Raw genomic sequence first — 14,043 nt, forward strand, 5'->3', positions numbered from 1 at the left:
TCCCAGTCCCGGTCATTACTCAGTTGATTAATCACATCAAGCTGGGTAAAGTTTATCTCAGTGATTGTCAACCAATGCCTCACCAGGCGGTTTCTCACTCTTTGTTCCATGGACCATTGTCAGTCAATAATATTGTGTGAAATTTTACATTGTGTTGTTTGTATTATAAAGCAATACACATGCTAAATATGTTCTTCTAACCCTTCCACCTCCTTCCCAACAGACCCCACACTGCCAGGATGGCTCTGACTATTATATCACACCCATGGTTTTAGCCTGTTTTGATTGGTGGGCCAAATCCATGCCAAATTCATCACTTCTACTAATTCCTCAAGAAAGAACCTCAAGATTCCTCAAGACTGTGTAAGTACAGGATATTTGGGAAAGGACAGCCAACAACTCTTCTTTAACTCTGTAATTCTTCAACTTTGTATGCTGACTCTTGGTGGGAGTGTACCTTTGGGCAACAATTTTGGAGACAACTGGGGTGTATCTATAAATATTTAAAATGTATAAGTCCTTTGCCCAGTAGTTCCACTTCTAGACCAGTACATCTCAAACCATCTCTGGTAAAAGACCAGGTTTTTAAAATTTCCAATCTGTCATAAATCTCTAAACATTGGTGTCATACCCATGTCAAATTGATAGAAAACTCAATTTGTCCATTTATCTCATCAAAAAACAGTAACATGTAGCTCAGAGGTCAGCATTAGTCTGTAGACCACAGTTTTAGTGCCGCTGTTATAAACAACCTTATTCTAAAAATATACTTCTATGTGAGCACAAAGACATAAGTATTATACAATTATTTGTAATACCAAAAGATTGGAAGCAAAATAACTGTTCAGCAATAGAGGACTAGGGAAACACCTTGTGGTACGTTCATATAAGGCACTACAGTGTAGCCATTGAAAAGGAAAAATATACACTCTGAGAAATATTAAATGAAAAGAGCAAAATGTAGGGCAGTATTATAAAATCTGTTCTTTTATAGTAAAAGAGTAGTAAAAAACTTAGATATGCACATTGAAAACTTCCAGAGGTTGTGGCAGAGACTGCTAGCTGTCCACCAAATCTCTTCTCCCTTTGTTCTATTGTTACAGACTTTTTGCTAGGGATACTTCCCAGCATACCTTGTAGTTGTGTGGAGTCAAATAGGTCCTCACAAATGGAAGGTGAGCAGAAGATGTGTGCTACCATTGAATCTAGGCCTTAAGACACTGGCCTGAGTACTCTTCCTTGTTATTTTTCCCCTTGCCTCCAGTTGGAACCCAATCATAGGGGTGACCCAGCCTGGACCATGCAGGTAATGCCAATTCCCTAGGGGACAGCAGACCAACAAGGGAAAGGAACATGGGATCTTGAAAGGCCATGTAGAGCACAGCTGTCCTGCCAACCTAAACTATTCTCATTGGAATATTATGGGATAAATAAATAAACTTGTGTATTCTTGTGTGTCTCGTTATAGCAGCCAAGACTTTACATTTATAATACAGCAAGATACATAAGAATCTTTAGTAGTGATTACCTCTAAGAAGCAAAGTTTAGTTGAGAGGGACATGTGTTTCATTGTATATCCTTTTGTAAGACTTGAATGCTTAAAAAATTATTTGCAGGTATAAGTACTAATTCACTTTTAAATAACCATAGAAAAGAGAACAATGCTGACTTTCTCTTTGACAAGTTATAGTTCTAAGTTTTTGATGCCAGTGTCAAATGAGGAATAAATGGGTTTCCAGAACAAATGTTCTTATTAACCACTGACTCTTTCTTTACCTTGACTTTATTAAGATGTCTGCTAAGAAGAAGGTAAAACTGTTTGTGATTTTCATTAACTTTCCATCCTGTCAACAGAACACCGCTCAAGGGCATGAGCTTAACATAGATTCTCAATTACTAATGCTACTGAAAAAATCTACATTTTCATGTATCAAAAGAATCAGGGGACAGAGGAATGAATTTCTGTTAGACAACAAATTAAGGTAGTAGATGAGTTTAGACGTAAGTAGGTGATTTATTCAGTTCCTTAGAAATGTATTTTCAAAGATAACTCATCCAGCAGCATTAATTATAAGCCTATATTTAAGGATGGATAATATATTGGAGGTTTTTTTTTTTAATTTTCTTTCTGTAGGAATTTTATTTTTTTTATCTTGGGATAATGCCTAGTTATTCTCAGTTACTTTTCAAAAGACTCTTTCTCAAGGTTCATATCTTTAGTGGATAGAGGATACTATGAACAGTCACAGAGGAAATAAGGGGAGTAGGGAGGCTTGATATTATTTCATTTGGGAAAATTATGTAAAGAGATACCTAAATTTATGCCCTCTGAGTAGAACGTAAAGATAAAATTAATTTCTGTATTAATAATTATGTTAATGTAAAAATATCAACAAAACTTCTTTCCTTTTGATTTCTGTCAAAAATAAAAAAAGTAAAAAAATCCAGTATAGATCGGAATTGCTTTTGTATTACAGGTGTATTTCTCTACTGTATACTTATCATATACTAATTATGTGAAATGTTGCATTTTTAATCATTAATTTGAAGATTTACAGTAATGGCAATTGACAGATACTCTAAAGTTTTCTAACTTATCTTGATACTTTTTAAAAAATGGTTAAGAACAAGAAGACACTTAAAAAACTCTGTTCACCTCAGCATTTAAATAGCATCTAAATTTTAGATGCCAGGTATTAAAGTCAGTATTTGTAATAAAAATTCTAAAAGAAACACTGATGCAAACACTGTCATAACTGCATAGCCATGGATAGGTGACAAGTTTCAACAGCAAATTAATACATCAGAAGCATTCATTACAATGTAAAAATTCTCAGGTATTGTAAAAAAGGTGTGATAGGCAGGCTTCTAAGATGTCGCCAGTGGTTCCCACTTTCTGATAGTCATACCCTTGTATAATCCCCTCACTCAATATACAAATTATTGTACTGTGAATTATTTTCAGTTAAGATTACATTTTTCAGACCTTGCCAAAACAAGCCTTCTGCGTTGGTGTTGTCAGACCACTGGAGGATGGAGCTCTTGCAGATCCTTTGTCATAGCCTTAAATAGTGAGAATGCCATAACACTGGCTCCACTGGAATAAATACAATCACATCCATATTCTCACCCGTTAGCCTCTGCAGGCCAAGTAGAATACCATTTTAAATTTCCAGTTTTGTGTTTTTTGGTTAAAACGAATGTTGTTTTCTTGCTTTGGTTTATGCTCTGCATGAGGTTATCGATGATGGCTAATCCTGGGTCCCAATCCCTCTCCTCTAAACAAAGGAGAACATTTTTTTCTTCACTCTCTTCTAGGTGGACATGCAGCTCATTTAGCACCCAATCCGTGACAGAGGCATCTTTGGTGTCTTAAGAAATGTAAGCATCATAGAAAGTTTGGGATGTGGAAAGAGACCTGTAGCCTTTTACCTTAGCTAAACACACATGGTAGATAAACCAAACATCCCAGTAGAACCAATGGTGAGCCAAGGCAGCCAACATCACCGTGACAGTGATAAAGAATGTGAAGAAGCTTAACGCTGCCACGATGGTATCTGAAACGCATGTCGTTAGCTCTAGACTCACTATACTCTTCCATCTTTGATCCCCGGGACTGGCTTACAGGACATCTGCCAATCTAGGAATTGTGATATTCAGATTTTCATCCATCCATCTTCGAAAATCTCCAATGTCACAGGTAGATTCAAAAGGGTTTCTACGAAGTTTCAAAATGGCTAAATTGATGAAGTCTCAGTTTGAAGCATGGATTTGTTGATCATCTTTAGCCTGTTGAAACGTAAATCAAGGTGTACCAGACCACTGGCTTTAGAAAGGAAGCCGGAGGGCAGGTAGGAAATCTTGTTTTGAGTCAGTAGCAGTGTCCAAAGGGAAGGTGTAAATTTGGATAGGCTATTAGTTCTAAAGAGGAGAGTTTGTTTCCACTTAAGTCAAGCAAGTGGAGATGAGGAAAATGCTGGAGTAATATCCAGCTGAAGAAATTTATCCTGTTATCATTTATATATGGTTCAGTTAGACTCTGGGACAATTTAAGGAATTCATTCCTTCATTATGGATATGCTGGAGGTTATTAAAGATAAATCAAGCTGTGTCAGATTCCTGAGACATTTAAAAATATGCCTGTACCTATTATCTTTAACATTCCACAAAAGTCAAGATGGTTTCCTTGAAGAAACCACTCAGTATCTTCCTTTAAACTAATTCTCCCAGAGACATCCTTCTCAGTTCATTCTCTGTTAAAGTATAAATGCTGTTGTGGCTCATGTTTGAAATATTTAGCTGTTTATATTTTGAATAAACCCTAGGCAATGTGTTACCCCTGCTATTCTGAAATATTGTGCAGTATAGCTGAGATTTAGAACTTCTAAAGGAGACAATTCATTGAGAGTCTAATTCAAATATTTGATATGAGACAGCTGAAAATTCTGTTTCATGTAACACTTGATAATTGCCAATTGAAGATAGATTTAAGCATGCAGTGTCATGAAAGGCTTCAACTCGCTTTCACCCAATAAAGAAAATAATCTTTAAGCTTAAAACTAAGGGTTTGTCATAAGCTATACATTGCCACTTTATGGAAAAATATTGGTGTTATGACAAAACATCCAATGTGGTTCAAACTTATCATGCTCAAACTGAGCATGATTTAAGGATACAGCTTTGGAAAAGGGAGCCATTTGTATAGTTTTGCCTGATGTCATTTACCAAGGGTGGTATTCTGTTTTCTGACAATAAGTAATTTTCAGATTGGGAAAATGTTGGGAAAAAGTCAAATCAATTTGCCTAATAAAGTTAATGCCCAAGCTGAAAATCTTTAATTTTGGGAGCTTCTTCAGGGGCTGTAAATCTTTTCTTAGTTACTGGAACAGACAACCTCTTATGTGCAATGCCTGAAGAGATGAAAGCTAAGAGAAGTTTTTGGAAGTATTAATATATTGTGGATACTCCATCTTTATATAGTTAAAAGATAGGTCAAGTATTTCTAAGGAAGGCAGTTTCACTAAAAAATGTCCCAGAAGCTATTTCTTGTGCTAAAATGTTGAATTCAAGATACAGCACCTTCAGAAGGGTCATATTTTCCAAAGGAAGGTGCTAGGAGATTTAGGTAGTAAAATTGGGTCAGGGTTTAGTTATAAAAGGATTAGTCAAGGTTTGAAAAGCAAAAGGATGATGTATCTGAATTGAAGAGTCTCCTTCACAAAGTATACGTGCAAATGGTATATTGAAACATCTTGGACAGTACCTACTTGATAAATCAAGTGCTCTTCAATTTCTTAATCTCTTGAAGTCTTCTTGACTCGTGTTTTAGATCTTTGTGTTTCTAAGATAAAACTCACTTAGGGAATTTGGTGGTTTTGATGGCATATGGAAAAGGTACTGAAAGACAGTAATAGTACCTTCAAATCTGTAAGCTTTTCAGATGTTCCATATTCCATTTCATATGTACTGCCTGAATAGCAGTTCCAGCCCAAACAGAGGCTTTCCAAGTTCATAAGTTCCAAAGCATTCTTTTTAGTTACCAAAATTATTCTATTTTGAATTAGACTAAGTTCTCTCAAATACCCTGGCAAACCGGTTGATATTTTGTATGACTGGTTAGGTTGAGGAATGCCCCATCTATAATGTTATACTGCTTTTATTTGTATCAGCATTTTCATTGTGGTGCTATAGATTGACATTTTTGTTTTGATTTATTTTAGTATGATTTTGCCACTCTTGAAATGATTCATTCATTATGTGTATGACAAAATAATCAGGCAGATCTAGTTCTGTTATGTGTTTACTCACTCTTTGGGGGAGCTTCTTGCAGTTGATGATGGTTGCACTCTGCAATGACAGAGCTGTTTTTTAATTATCAAAAGGGTGGATTCTAGAATAATTCGCTTCATTGAAGAATTCACATGAAGCAGAGATTAGCAAGAAAAGGCAGAAGCAAAGACTGAAGGGTCATATTTTCCTAAGGAAAATAAAAACGGAAGCACATTATTAAAGTAACAATATTTCACAGGCATTTCATGGTTAAATAACAGTGCTTCATCATATTTTGGGTGAGTTTTGCAGTGTGAATTCTTTTAACAATTAAATTGCATCAGATTAGATTCAGAATGGTTTTAATTTTAATTTTTCACTATGTTCAGCTTGTTGTTGCTAAAAGAAGTTGAAGATGAAGCTATCTGTGATTATGGAAGACCTGGAAAGCTTTTGCAGAGGCATTAATCAAAATACCACACCACCGAAATGCATCTGAGGCTTGACCATGGCTATGGTTCATGCTAGATCAATAGTACAACAAGCTCCATATTTAGAGAGTCAACTTATTGGCTTAATTCTTTATGAAACTTTGACCAACACCCAAGGAGAATTCAAATCCAATTTCTATTATGGTAGTATTCCAAACTTCCAAGCCAGATTCATTTCCAACTTATCTATAAAATTGTATTAGTCAGGGTTCTCCTGAGAAACAGAACAAGTAAGATGTGTGTGTATGTGTGTGTAGGTGTATAGATGTTATATATATATATATATATATATATATAAAGAGATTTATTTTAAGGAATTAGCTCACTTGATGGTGGAGGCTGAGTGAGCAGATGATCTGATGGAGGAGGCCAGCAGGTCGGAGGTTCAGTAAAGTCTTGCAGTTCAAATTCAAAAGCAGTCTGCTGGAGAAACAAGAACTGGTGTTGCAGCTCAAGCCTGAAGGCCATTTGCTGGAGAATTCCCTCTACTTGAGGGAGGTTATCTTTTTGTTCTATTCAAGGCTTCAACTATTTGGATGAGGGCCGCTCACATAGAAGGCAATTTGCTTCACTCCAAGTCCACCAATTTAAATGTAAATCTCATCCAAAAACACCTTTACAGAAATATCCAGAATAAGGTTTGACCAAATATCTGGGCATTTTGGGGCATCCAAATTGACACATAAAATTAACCATCGCAAGAGCCATTTCTCTTACTGGTATTTCACACAACACTTTTTCTATATGTCTGTGTCATAGATACCATGTTCTCCTGTCTCTGTCATGACTGGCAAGTGAACTCCTTGTGTTAATAACAATAAAAAACGGAGTGTCAGGTACTGTGCTAAGTGCTTCATAAACATTTACTCATCTAGTTTAATGCTGACAGCAACAGGAGGAATTTCTATAGTTATCTACATTTTCAGGTGAAGAAACAGACTTAAGTAACTTTCAGATGTGTAATGCATTGTAGACATAGGAATTTAGCCAATCTGATTCCAAATCGTATGTTTAACCACTAACCATTATGCCATGCAATCTCATTTTAAAATCCTTATCCCAGAAGAGAACTTCAAATGTAGAGAGCAGTGAACAAATTGTTTGTGGAATGACTACTACTCATATGTTCCTTATCATACAAATGTTAATATTAATAGCTACTTGTTTGCTAATATTTTAAACTTCTGAGGAAAGACATGATGTTTTATAATTTTATGTGTCTCTTTAACACTCAGTAGAGTGCCTCACTTTCTATAACTCTTCCTTAATATATAGAAGGTTGAACATATTACTTTTGGCAAATATATGATGCAATAAACAGATTAATACCTTTGGTTTGACCAAGGATTATGGTCAAGAGAACTCTGAAAATCTTATTTCCTTGGGTATGAAACTAGACTTTTTGGTAAAGCCCAATGCACATCCTCATTATACCAAATCAGGTAAGTTCCTTCTTTTTAAATTATTCTAAAATTTAGAGTTGGTGAGCCTACTCTCACTGCCGTAACATTACTGTGTTATAAAAGATTTTTATTCAGTTGTTGATTATTCAAAGGATCAATAATTATTGCCTATTTTTAACAGCAAAAGAAAAACCAGCTCCTTATGAGGTGAATATTAAAATGGAACTAAGTTCTCAAGCATTTTCAGTTACCTCTAGTTATTTTCAAACATAGCACTATCTAGGTGCTGCTGATTAATGTTTAACTTTTACTAAAGAGGGCCTTGTCCTAACTGGTATGGTAGAAACATTTTAAAATTGCCCTATGACCTTTGCCCCTGGTATTACTCCTGTGATTATATTACATTTTGTGGCAAAAAGGAGATTATCTGAAAAGCCTAATCTAATCATATGTACCTTTATTTATTTTTTTGTATTGCTTATTTTTGTTTTTTAATTTATATTTTATTTTATTTTTTGTTTATTGTGGTAATATTGGTTTATAACGTTGTGTAAATTTCAGGTTTACATCATTATACTTCTATTTCTGCATAGATTACATCATGTTGTCATGTTCACCACCCAAATAGTAATTACAACCCATCACCACACACATGTGCCTAGTTATCCCTTATGCCCTCCTCCCTCCCCGTTCCCCTCTGATAACCACCAGTCCAATTTCTGTCTCTATGTATTTGTTTGTTGTTGTTATTACCTACTACTTAACGAATGATATCATATGGTATGTGATCTTCTCTCTCTGACTTATTTCACTTTGCATAATACCCTCAATGTCCATCCATGTTGTCACAAATGGCTGGATTTCATCATTTCTTATGGCTGAGTAGTATTCCATTGTGTATATATACCATATCTTCTTTATCCATTCGTCCCTTGATGGGTACTTAGGTTGCTTCCAAGTCTTGGCTATTGTGAATAATGCTGCAATGAACACAGGGGTGCATGTATCTTTACCCATTGGTGTTTTCATGTTCTTTGGATAAATACCAAGCAGTGGAATAGCTGGATCATATGGTAGTTCTATCCTTGATTTTTTCAGGAATCTCCATGCTGTTTTCCACAGTGGCTGCACCAGTTTGCACTCCCACCAGCAGTGTATGAGAGTTCCCTTCTCTCCACATCCTCTCCAACACATGTTGTTTCCTGTCTTGTTATTTATAGCCATTCTGACGGGCCTGTGGTGATATTTCATTGTAGCTTTGATTTGCATTTCCCTGATAGTTAATGATTTTGAACATCATTTCATGTGTCTGTTGGCTGTCTGTATATCTTCTTTGGAGAAATGTCTGTTTAGGTCTTTTGCCCACTTTTTAATTGGGTTGTTAGTTTTTTTTTTGTTGCTAAGATACATGAGTTCTTTATATATTTTGGAGATTAACATCTTATCAGATGTATGGTTTGCAAATATCTTCTCCCAGTTGTTATGTTGTCTTTTCGTTTTGTTGATGGTTTCCTGTGCAGAAGCTTTTTAGTTTGATGTAGTCTCATTTGTTTACTTTTTCTATTGTTTCTCTTGCCTGGTCAGATATGGTGCTTGCAAATATGTTGCTAAGACCAATGTCAAAGAGCTAACTGCCTATGTTTTCTTCTAGAAGTTTCATAGTTTCAGGTCTTACATTCAAGTCTTTAATCCATTTCGAGTTAATTTTTGTGTATGGTATAAGGTAATGGTCTACTTTCATATTTTTGCATGTGGCTGTCCAGTTTTCCCAACACCATTTGTTGAAGAGACTTTCCTTTCTCTGTTGTATGTTCTTGACTCTTTTGTCAAAGATTAGCTGTCATAGATGTGTGGGTTTATTTCTGGGCTTTTGATGCTATTCCATTGATCTGTGTGTATCTGTTTTTGTGCTAGTACCATGCTGTTTTGGTTACTATAGCTTTGTAGTATATTTTGAAATCAGGGAGTGTGATACCTCCAGCTTGGTTCTTTTTCTCAGGATTCCTTTGGCTATTCAGGGTCTTTTGTTTTTCCATATAAATTCTAGGATTCTTTGTTCTATTTCTGTGAAAATTGTTGTTGGAATTTTGATAGAGATAGCATTGAATCTATAGATTGCTTTAGGAAGTATGGACATCTTGACTATGTTAAATTTTCCAATCCAAGGAATATCTTTCCATTTCTTTGTGTCTTCTTCAATTTCTTTCAGCAATGTGTTATACTTTTCGCTGTACAGATCTTTCACCTCTTTGGCTAAGTTTATTCTTAGGTATTTTATTCTTTTTGTTGCAATTGTAAATGGGATGGTATTCTTAATTTGTCTTTCTGCTACTTCAATGTTAGTGTATAGAAATCCAACTGTTTTGTATGTTGATTTTGCATCCTGCAACTTTACCGTATTCGTTTATTACTTCTAAAAGTTTTTTGGTGTATTCTTTAGGGTTTTCTATAAATAAAATCACGTCATCTGCAAACAGTGACAGTTTCACTTCTTCCTTTCCAATTTGGATCCTTTTTAATTCTTTTTCTTGCCTGATTGCTCTGGCTAGGACTTGCAATACTATGTTAAATAGGAGTGGTGAGACTGGGCATCCTTGTCTGGTTCCTGGTCTTAGGAGGATAGCTTTCAGTTTTTCACTATTGAGGATGATGTTAGCTGTGGTTTTGTCATATATGGCCTTTATTATGTTCAGGTACTTTCCTTCTATACCCATTTTATTCAGAGTTTTTATCATAAATGGATGCTGTATCTTGTCAAATGCTTTTTCTGCATCTATTGAGATGATCGTGTGATTTTTATTCTTCCTTTTATTATTGTGGTGTAGCACATTGATTTATTTGCACTTGTGGAACCATCCCTGCATTTGTGGAAGAAATCCCACCTGATCATGGAGTATAATCTTTTTAATGTATTGTTGTATGCAATTTGTTAGTATTTTGTTGAGGATTTTTGCATCAATGTTCATCAGTGATATTGGCCTGTACTTTTCTTTTTTTGAGTTGTCCTTGTCTTGTTTTGGTATCAGGGTAATGTTGGCTTCGTAGAATGAGTTAAGGAGCTTACCCACACCCTCATCAATTTTTTTGAAGATTTTGAGAAGGATAGGTATTAAATCTTCTTTGAATGTTTGGTAGAATCCACCAGGGAAGCCATCTGTCCTGTACTTGCTTTTTTTGGAGGTTTTTGATTACTATTTCCATCTCCTTACTGGTGATTGGTCTATTCAAATTCTCTATTTCTTCTTTATCCAGTTTTGGAAGGTTGTGCAATTCTAAGAATTTATCTATTTCTTCTAGACTATCCAATTTGCTGGCGTACAGCTTTTCACAGTATTCTCTTATAATCTTTTGTATTTCTGAGGTGTCAGTTGTAATTTCTCCACTTTCATTTCTGATTTTACTTATTTTGGCCTTCTCTCTTTGTTTCTTGGTGAGTCTAGCTAAAAGTTTGTCAATTTTGTTTATCTTTTTATTAATTTTTTCTATTGTTCTATTCTATAGTTTCTATTTCATTTACTTCTGTTCTGATTTTTATTATTTCTCTTCTTCTACTGATTTTCAACTTTGTTTGTTCTTTTTTTTCCAGTTCCTTTAGATGCATTGTTAGGTTGTTTATTTGAGATTTTTCTTTTTTGTTGAGATAGGCCTGAATTGCTATAACTTCCCTCTTAGAATTTCTTTTGCTGTATCTCATAAGTTCTGGCATGTCATATTTTCATTTTCATTTGTCTCCAGGTATTTTTTGATTTCTTTGTTGACCCAATCATTGTTCAGTAGCATTTTGTTTAATGTCCACTTAATTGTGGCTTTTCTAATTTTCTTCCTATAGTTGATTTCTAGTTTCATACCACTGTGGTCAGAAAAGATGCTTGGTATTATTTCAATCTTAAATTTATGTAGACTTGTTTTGTGGCCTAATATGTGATCAATCCTGGAGAACGTTCCATGTGTCTTTGAAAAGAACGTCTATTCTTTGATTTTGGGATGGAATTTTCCGCATATATCTACTAGGTCCATCTGTTCTAGTGTGCCCTTTAAGGCCAATGTTTCCTTATTGATCTCCCGTTTGGATGATCTATGCGTTGATGTGAGTGGAGTGTTCAAGTGTCCTACCATTATTGTGTTACTGTCTATTTGTCTTTTTATGTCTGTTAATAATTACTTTATATATTTAGGTGCTCGTTTGTTGGGTGCATAGATATTTACAAGTGTTATATCCCCTTATTGGATTGTTTCCTTGATCACTATGTAATGTCTTTCTTTGTCTCTTTTTACAGTTTTTGTTTTAAAGTGTATTTTGTCTGATATTAGTATTGTTAGTCCAGCTTTCTTTTCATTGCTATTTGCATGGAGTGTCTTTTGCATCCTTTCACTTTCAGTTTGGGAGTGTCTTTAGGTCTGAAGTGTGTCTCTTGTATGTAGCATATATATGGGTCTTGTTTTTTCATCCAATCAGCCACCCTATGCTTTTTAATTGGAGCATTTAGTCCATTGACATTTAAAGTAGCTATTGATAAGTATGTACTTAGGGCCATTTTTTAATTTTTTTCTCTCAGTGTTTTAGTAGTTGCTCTCTGTTCCTTTCTTCTTATCTTGTTCTCTTCCCTTGTGATTTGATGGCTTTCTTTAGTATTATGTTTGGGTTCCTTTCTCTTAGCTTTTTGTATATTTATTATAGGTTTCTGGTTTGTGTTTACAATGGAGTTCATATACAGTAACCTATGTATTTAGGAATCTATATTAAGTTGATGGTCTCTTTAGTTTGACGTCTGTCTGAAGCCTCTACTTTTTAACTCCCTCCTCCTACATTTTATGTTTTTGATATCATATCTAACCTCTTTTTTGTGCGTTTGTATCCATTACCCTCTTGTCATGGAAATAGATAGTTTTTCCTATTTGTGGTCTTCTCTTTTCCTCTTAAATAAGTTCCCTTTAGCATTTCTTGTAGTACTGGTTTATTGGTGACAAACTCCTTTAATTTTTGCTTCTCTGGGAAACTTTTTATCTCTCCTTCCATTTTGAATGATAACCTAGCCAGGTAGAGTATTCTTGGTGTAGGTTTTTTTCTTATAGCAGTTTAAATATACCATGCTACTCTCTTTTAGCCTGTAAGGTTTCTGCTGAGAAATCAGCTGATAGCCTTACGGGTTTCCTTTGTATGTAACTTGTCTTTCTCTCGTGGCTTTAAGATCCTCTCTTTATCTTTAATTCTGGACATTTTAATTATGATGTGTCTTGGTGTGGGCCTCTTTGGGTTTATCTTGTTTGGTGCTCTCTATGCTTCCTGTACCTGGATGTCTGTTTCCTTACTTAGGTTAGGGATGTTTTCAGCTATTATTTCTTCAAATAGATTCTCTACCCCTTTGTCTCACTCTTCTCCCTCTGGGACCCCTATAACACGGATGTTAGTGTGCTTGATGTTGTCCCAGAGGTCCCTTAGACTGTCCTCACTCTTTTTAATTCTTTTCTCTTTTACCTGGTCAGCTTGGGTAATTTCTTCTAGTCTTTCATCCAGCTCGCAGATCCATTCTTCTCTATCCTCTACTCTGCTTTTGAGTTCTTCTAGTGAATTTTTCATTTCCAGTATTGTATTCTTCATTTCTGATTGGTTCTTTTTTTATATCTTCCATTTCTTTGTTGACGTTCTCACTGAGTTCATCCATTCTTCTCCCCAGATCAGTGAGCATCCTTAACACTCTTTGTTTGAACTCTGTTGGAGAGGTTGCTCATTTCTGTTTTACTTAGTTCCTTTTCTGGGGTTTTGTCCTGTTCCCTTACTTGGAATGTATTCTTTTGCCTCCTCATTTTGCCTCTTTCCCTGTGCTGTGTTTATATAATAGGTAGGTCAGCCATGTCTCCTGCTCTTGGAGAGATGACCTTATATAAGTGATGCCATATGAGGCCCAGCAGTGTGCTTCCCTCAGTTCCGAATGTTCCAGGAGTGACCCCTATGTGGGCTACATGTGTCCTTCTGTTGTGGTGTGGCTGCTCTTCCCCTAGGTGCCCATGTAGGCTGAGCTGTCCCCCTGGCCAGCTGTTGTACTTCTCAGCTCCTCATAGTTGTTGTGGGCCCTTCAGTCACTTTAACGGGTTTGGGGAGCCCCAGCACAGTTGGCTGCAAGTTCTAATACCACATTTGTGTTGCAGTATTTCTTTTAAGTGAGTAGGCCTCCAGTGTGGCAGGTTGTTAGGCTCAGGGGCTTACAATTTCTACAAGCCTCCAGCCTTTAGGTCTCTAGTTAGCTCTCTGAGGATTGCAGCTGAGTGGGGCTGGCCTCAGGCACAGGAGCACCCAATTGTTTCAGGCTTTTGAAGGTGGAGCAAACTACCTATTTGGGTCTTTGAGAAGCACAAGTCTTCTGCAGCTGACAAGCCCTGCC

The 14,043-nt window shown here is 35.9% G+C and overlaps 1 pseudogene; it reads right to left on the reverse strand.

Moving 5' to 3' along the window:
• Positions 1-2,924: 2,924 nt before the first annotated feature.
• LOC147911643 (toll-like receptor 8) overlaps positions 2,925-14,043 on the reverse strand; it is a 78,493-nt pseudogene continuing 67,374 nt past the window's right edge.

The sequence above is a fragment of the Ceratotherium simum genome, chromosome Y (genome assembly GCF_057802395.1).
Source record: "Ceratotherium simum simum isolate JZ-2026a chromosome Y, ASM5780239v1, whole genome shotgun sequence".
Lineage (NCBI taxonomy): Eukaryota > Metazoa > Chordata > Mammalia > Perissodactyla > Rhinocerotidae > Ceratotherium > Ceratotherium simum.